This window comes from Lithobates pipiens, unplaced genomic scaffold (assembly GCF_037356315.1).
Source record: "Lithobates pipiens isolate NorthernLeopardFrog02 unplaced genomic scaffold, aLitPip1_a1.2 Scaffold_19, whole genome shotgun sequence".
Taxonomy (NCBI): domain Eukaryota; kingdom Metazoa; phylum Chordata; class Amphibia; order Anura; family Ranidae; genus Lithobates; species Lithobates pipiens.
In genome coordinates this window covers 79,177,623-79,185,205 of record NW_027507764.1, presented here as the reverse complement: position 1 = coordinate 79,185,205, position 7,583 = coordinate 79,177,623, and positions in this window count along the sequence as shown.

Genomic DNA, 7,583 nt, shown 5'->3' with positions numbered 1-7,583 from the left:
GTCCCCCAACAGCGCTCGTGGCTCCTCCCCGGATTGGGAAACTACCTAGGTGAATCTCCCTCCCTGGGGGTTACCGTGCGGGTGTGCTCCTGTATCCAGCATTTGCATCCATAGACACAGAATGCTGTACTTAGCCCCGCCCCCTGTCATTGAATTTGATTGACAGCAGTGGGAGCCAACGGCTGCTCTGCTATCAATCTATCCAGTCAAGAGCCGAGAACCCCCGGCCAAAGAGGTAGAGCACGTCTCCGGTGTGGGGACAAACGGGCTCAGGTGAGTAAAATGGAGGGGCTGCTGAGTGACCAAAGTTTTTTCACACTAATGCATAGACATTATGGGGCACACTGCAGAACATGGGGCACACAGCAGAACATTGGGCACATGATGGGGCACACAGCAGAACATGGGGCACATCATAGGGCACACAGCATAACATGGGGCACATCATGGGGCACACAGCAGAACATTGGGCACATCATGGGGCACACAGCAGAATCTTGGGCACATCATGGGGCACACAGCAGAACCTTGGGCACATCATGGGGCACTAAGCAGAATATGGGGCACATCATGGGGCACACAGCAGAACATTGGGCACATCATCGGGCACACAGCAGAACATGGGGCACATCATGGGGCACACACTAGAACATGGGGCACACAGCAGAACCTTGAGAACATCATGGGGCACACGGCAGAACATGGGGCACATCATGGGTCTCACAGCAGGACATAGGACACACAGCAGGGCATGGGGCACATCACAGGGCACACAGCAAAACATGAGGTACATCATGGGGCTCACAGCAGAACATGGGGCACTTTAAGGGGCTCACGGCTGGGCATGGGGCACACCATGGGGCAAGCAGCATAACATGGGGTACACAGCAAGGCTTATCACAAGGCGCACAGCAGGGCATGGGGCGCACAGAGTGGTACGGGACACACAGTATGGTACAGGGCACAGAGCAGGGTACAGGGCACAGCAGGGTACAGGGCACATCAGGTACATGGTACAGGGCACAGCAGGATATAGGGTATGGGGCACAGCAGGGCACATCAGGACACCAGGTAGCAGTGTGACATGAGAGAGAACAGTACACCTGGGATGGACGAGAGGAGGGGAGGGGAGGGGCCGCTGGGGAGCAGCGTGACATGAGAGAGGACAGTAAGGACTTATTACAGCCACTTCCCACGCTACTCTGCATGTCCGCTGATACTCGATATACCCGTCAGCTGTCTGTGTGTAGATCGCCGCAGAGCTGGTGAATTTGCGGCATAAAAGACTGGGAAACCACCACTGTTAAACACTGCCAAAGGCACATTAGGTGGCTGTTAGGCACCTGTGAAGGTGGGGCCTTAGGCGACTGCCTAATTTGCCTAATTATAGAGCCACCTCTGCATCCATGTGTGTGTGTTCATGGCCGTGAACCTGCACAGATGTCACATTTGGATACAGCAGCTGTGTCAATGCGGCTGCGTGTCCTTATAGACATCTATGGGACTTCCAGCACAGTGATGCACAGAACACCTATACATCCCTGTGGCGGGAAAAACACAACCCTGCACAGGGTTAGAACAAGGCCTTAGGTATCCTCTGCAACAAAATGATCATTTTTAGGGAGATACTCCAAAAGGGTTAATCAATTCTGAAGGGATGCCGACACTGCAACTTTCCCATTGGAATAAAGAAAGTGCATGAGCTGATTAACCACTTCAGCTCCGGAAGGTTTTACAAATTTCCTGACCAGGCCATTTTTTGCGATACGACACTGCGTTGCTTTAACTGACATTTACGTGGTCGTGCGACACTGTTTTAGCAGTGCTTTTCGCCCACTAGTGGCCAAAGAAAGGGTTAAAAGTGCCTGTGTTGCGGTGCTTCTGAAGCACTTTTCAGGCGTTTCTGAAGTGCTGTCCATTCATTTCAGTGGTCAGGGGTGACGTAGGAGAGATGCTCCAAACATGCTGCTTGCAGGACTTTTTTTCCTGTCCTACAAGCGTACTGCCCCAGTGTGAAAGCACTTGGGCTTTCACACTGGAGAGGCATGAGAGGCGCTTTTCAGATGCTATTTTTAGTGTGCTAAAATGCCTAGGCGCTTTGCTAGTAGTTTTAACTCTTTTTGGGGCTGCTAGTGGGACACTTTTAACCCCCCAAATAGCACCGCTAAAAACATTGGTAAAGCGCCGCTAAAAATAGTAGTGCTTTACTGCCAATGCCCGTGCACTGGCAGTGATCAGTGCCCTAAGTGATACTTATTGGGGACAGTGACATCAATACAGTGATCAGTGCTAAAAAGGGGTTAAAGTGACACTAAAGTCTAGTTTTTCTTTTTCTAGCACTGGATGTCACAGTATAAATGACACTGCTAGGGAAGGGGTTAACACCAGGGCCGATCAAGGGGCTAAGTGTGTCCCTGGAAATTGCTTACTAAGGCCTCTTTCACACGGACGATCCGTTCAGGTCCGCCTGTCAGTATTTTAGGTGGACCTGAACGGATGCTCCATAGACCTCTATGGAGCATCGGATGTCACCGCTGACATCCAACCCACTCTGATCCGCAAAAGTGTGACCGAGGAAAAACCTTCTTTTCCATCCATCTACAGATTGGATCAGGTGACCACGGACTCTGCAGTCCGTTGTCATCCAATCTCCCATAGGGAAGAGCGGCGCTCTGACAGGTCCGTCCCTGCACAGTGTGCAGAGATGGACCTGTCATCTTCCTGCTCAGCGGTGATCGATGGAGCAATCCTCGCTGAGCAAGCGGATGTCCACGGGGCGGATCATCACGGAACCGTCCCATGTGAAAGAGGCCTTAAGCTCCATACACACTATCAGATTTTCTGCTGAGTTTTTCCTTCAGATTTACCAAAACCATGTAGTGCAAGGGCCTGCCTGATTGCATACACATTGAAACTCCTAAGGTTTGACCTCATATTATATGGTTTTGGTAAATCTGAAGGAAAAACTCAGCAGAAAAACTGATAGTGTGTATGGGGCTTAACTGTGTGAGGAACAGCTACAATGGAGAAAGAGAGAGATCCGTGTTTGAGCTTAGCTGAAACACAAGATCTCTTTTGCTCCCTGACAGATCAGCAGTCTGCCTTGTTTACATAGGCAGCCCGCAGCTCTGTCTCTCCACTGAACTGATTGGCTGCCGCTGTGTCCAATCACATTGGGAGCAACACTCTGGCGGCATGCGGTATTTAACACAAAACGCTCAAAACTATCAGTAAAAGATGCATGAAAAGGGATTAACCACTTGACCACTGAGCACTTAAACACCCTTAATAACCAGACCAATTTTCCGCTTTCGGTGCTCTCACATTTTGAATGACAATTACTCAGTCATGCAACACTGGACCTATATGAAATTTTTGTCCTTTTTTTCACACAAATGGAGCTTTCTTTTGGTGGTATTTAATCACCGCTTGGTTTTTTATTTTTTGTGCCATAAAAGAAAAAATACAGAAAATTCTGTAAAAAAATGAATTTTTCTTTGTTTCTGTTATAAAATTTAGCAGATTAGTAATTTTTTCTTCATAAATTTTGGCCAAAATTTATACTACTACATATCTTTGGTAAAAATAAGTACAAATTGGTGGATATTATTTGGTCTTTGTGAAAGTTATAGAGTCCACAAGCTATGGTGCCAATATCTGAAAATTGATCACACCTGAAGTACTGACGGCCTATTTCAATTCTTGAGACCCTAACATGCCAGAAAAGTACAAATACCCCACAAATGACCCCTTTTTGGAAAGAAGACATTCCAAGGTATTTAGTAAGAGGCATGATGAGTTTTTTGAAGTTGTAATTTTTCCCACAATTCTTTGCAAAATCAAGATTTTTTTTAACTTTTTTTTTTTTCACAAAATTGTCATATTATCAGTTTATTTCTCACACAGCATATGCATACCACAAATTACACCCCAAAACACATTCTGCTATAACTCCCGAGTACGGCGATACTACATGTGTGAGACTTTTACACAGTGTGGCCACATACAGAGGCCTAACATGCAGGGAGCGCCATCAGGCGTTCTGGAGCACCCAGGACAATTCTGACATTTCTCTCCTACATGTAAAAATCATCATTTATTTGCTAGAAAATTACATAGAATCCCAAAACATTATATATGTTTTTTAGCAAACACCCTGGAGAATACAATGGTGGTCTTTGCAACTTTTTATCTCGCACGGTATTTGCGCAGCAATTTTTCGAATGCTTTTTTTTGGAAAAAAAACAGTTTTGTGCTTAAAAAAAAAAAACACAGCAAAGTTAGCCCAATTTTTGCATAATGTGAAAGATGAAGTTACGCCGAGTAAATAGATACCTAACATGTCACTCTTCAAAATTGCACAGGCTCGTGGAATGGCGCCAAACGTCGCTACTTAAAAATCCCCATAGGCGACGATTAATTTTTTTTTTACTGGCTATATGTTTTGAGTTACAGAGGAGGTCTAGGGCTAGAATTATTGCTCTCGCTCTAACGTTCGCAGCGATACCTCACATGTGTGGTTTGAACACCGTTTTCATATGTGGGTGGGACTTATGTATGCGTTCGCTTCTGCATGCGAGCACATGGGTACAGGGGCGCTTTAAAAAAAAAAAAAAAATTTATTGTTCATTTTACTTTATTTATTTTAGTTTGACATTTTTTTCCCGAAAAATAAATTTTTTGATCACTTTTATTCCTATTACAAGGAATGTAAACATCCCTTGTAATAGGAATATGGCATGACAGGTCCTCTTTACAGTGAGATATAGGGTCAATAAGACCCCACATCTCACCTCTAAGCTGGGAAGCCTTAAAAAAAATAAACAAATAAAAGATTCTGGATTTGATCGCATTGGCGAGTTGGTAGAAGCACCGGAGGGCGGCGGGAGGGGGGGGGGGGGGTGTCTATGGCTGGGTATTGCAGGGTATCACCGACTATGGCTGGGTATGGCTGGGTATCTCAGGAGTATGGCTGGGTATCTCAGAGTATGGCGTTGCAGAGTATTGCGTTGCAGAGCATTGCAGGATATTGGAGGGTGTTGCAGAGCATTGCAGAGTGTTGCACGGTATTGGCGGGTGTTGCAGAGCATTGCAGAGTGTTGCAGGGTATTGGTGGGTGTTGCAGAGCATTGCAGAGTGTTGCAGGGTATTGGCGGGTGTTGCAGAGCATTGCAGAGTATTGCAGAGCGTTGCAGGGTATTGCAGAGTGTTGCAGGGTATTGCAGAGTGTTGCAGGGTATTGCAGGGTATTGCAGAGTAATGCAGAGTATTGCAGAGTATTGCAGAGCGTTGCAGGGTATTGCAGAGTGTTGCAGGGTATTGCAGAGTGTTGCAGGGTATTGCAGGGTATTGCAGAGTAATGCAGAGTATTGCAGAGTATTGAAGGGTAATGCAGAGTATTGCAGGGTATTGCAGAGTAATGCAGAGTATTGCAGAGTATTGCAGAGTAATGCAGAGTAATGCAGAGTATTGCAGAGTATTGCAGAGTAATGCAGAGTATTGCAGGGTATTGCAGAGTAATGCAGAGTAATGGCAGGGTATTGCAGAGTATTGGCAGGGAATTGAGGGGTTAATTTTCGGTGAGCAGCGATGTGGGCACTGCAGATGCAGCCCACATCGCTGCTGACACCGATCTCTTCCCCCTCCGCTGTTCCGATCGGTACAGAGAGGGGGAGGGAGGAACCGGCGTCATAACATGTTTGTTTACAAGTGATCACTCCTTCATTTGACGGAGCGATCACGTGGTAAACGGCAGCTATGAGCGGTCACGGATGTTCTCAAGTACGCAGGGGCGCGCGAGAGCGGAATTCTGGGAGGACGTCATATGACGGCCTCCCAGAGTTAAGAAACCGCCCTGTAGCCGTCATTCGGCTATAGGGCGGTTGTTAAGTGGATAAAGTGGCACTAAAGTCTAGTTTTTCTTTTTTAGTTAAAAATAACAAGGCAGAAGGATTTTTATCTTAATGCATTTTATGCGTTAAGATAAAAAGCCTTCTGTGTTGCTGCAGCCTCCCTCAGTCCCCCTAATACTTACCTGAGCCCCATCTAGATCCAGCAATGTTGCATGAGTGTCTGGGCTGCCCGGGACTCCCCTCCTCATTGGCTGGGACAGCAGCATGGTGCCATTGGCTTCCGCAGCTGTCAATCAAATTCAATCAGCCAATGAGAAGAGAAAGAGGTTATGGCTGGACTACAGCTCTGTGTGTGAATAGACACTCGGGTGCCCCCATAGAAAACTGTTTGCTGTGGGGCCGCTCAACAGGAGGGAGGGGCCAGGATCACCAAAGAGGGACCCAAGAAGAGGAGAATCCGGGCTGCACTGTGCAAATCCACTGCATAGAGCAGGTAAGTATAAGCCCTTGTACACACGGTCGGATATTCCGATGGAAAATGTGTGATCGGACCGTGTTGTCGGATAATCCGACAGTGTGTGGGCTCCATCGGACTGTTTCCGTCTGAATATTCGACGGACCAAGTTTTAGAGCTGGGCTATAAAACTTTCCGACAACATGATCCGATCAGACTTTGTCTGATTGTGTGTAGAGAATTCCGATCGGACAAAGTGCCACGCATGCTCAGATCAAATTCCTAGACCAAAGCTATTGGCTACTAGCCTGAACCTAGTCCCATCGTAACTAAATTACGTCATCACGTTCCAAACGATCGGATTTTCCGACAACTTTGTCCGACCGTGTGTATGCAACACCAGTTTCGGACAAAATCCGTCCGACAAAATCTGACAGATTTTGTTGTCAGAATGTCCGACCGTGTGTACAAGGGCTTTTTTTTTATAGGAAAAAAAATGAGACTTTACAATCACTTTAAGGAATTCATCCCAAAGGTGTTCTATCAGGTTGAGGTCGGGACTTTGTGCAGGCCAGTCATGTTCCACGCTCATCCGTGTCTTTATGGAGCTTGCTTTCACTTTACTTCCTGTAGACATGATATGAAATGAGAGGAAATCCCCTCTCTTCAATGCATGTCCCAGAGGAAGATTTCCCCTCCATTCCTGTTCTGGAGACAACTGTAACATTTTAGATTTTTCCTCACTCACAGTCCCAGGGACAATGGTCACCACAGAGACAGCAGTAAAGGCCTGAGAGGGGTTGTAACCCCATCAATACTCAGATAATATAATATCCAGAACCATTTTTTTTTTCTTTACACACACACTTTATAAGTTATGAATTCATTATAAAATTCTGTAAGTGGAACTTTATTCTAAAACCTAAAAATGGGCAAACAGGCAGGATTTTTCATGCAGAAGAGATATGCTTTGTCTCTTCTGCATTAAAGTTACTTACCTGCCTGTCCGCCCCTGTATAGTGAGCCGCGCACATGCAGATCATAGTACAAATTTGGCAATGCTGAAGCTGATTGAATTCCCAGGCATGCTTGAGAGTGATGCCATCTCGGCCCAACCAATGACAGCGATCAGCGATCAAGACCCAGAAGCTGGGGAGCTGCATGACGCTCAACGCTGGAGTTAAGGCGAATTTTGTTCTGTTTTAACTAGTCCTTTTTCTCCCTATATCTCTTTTTTTTTTGTTTCAGCAATGTCTCAGTTCCCAGGTTGAGGTCAG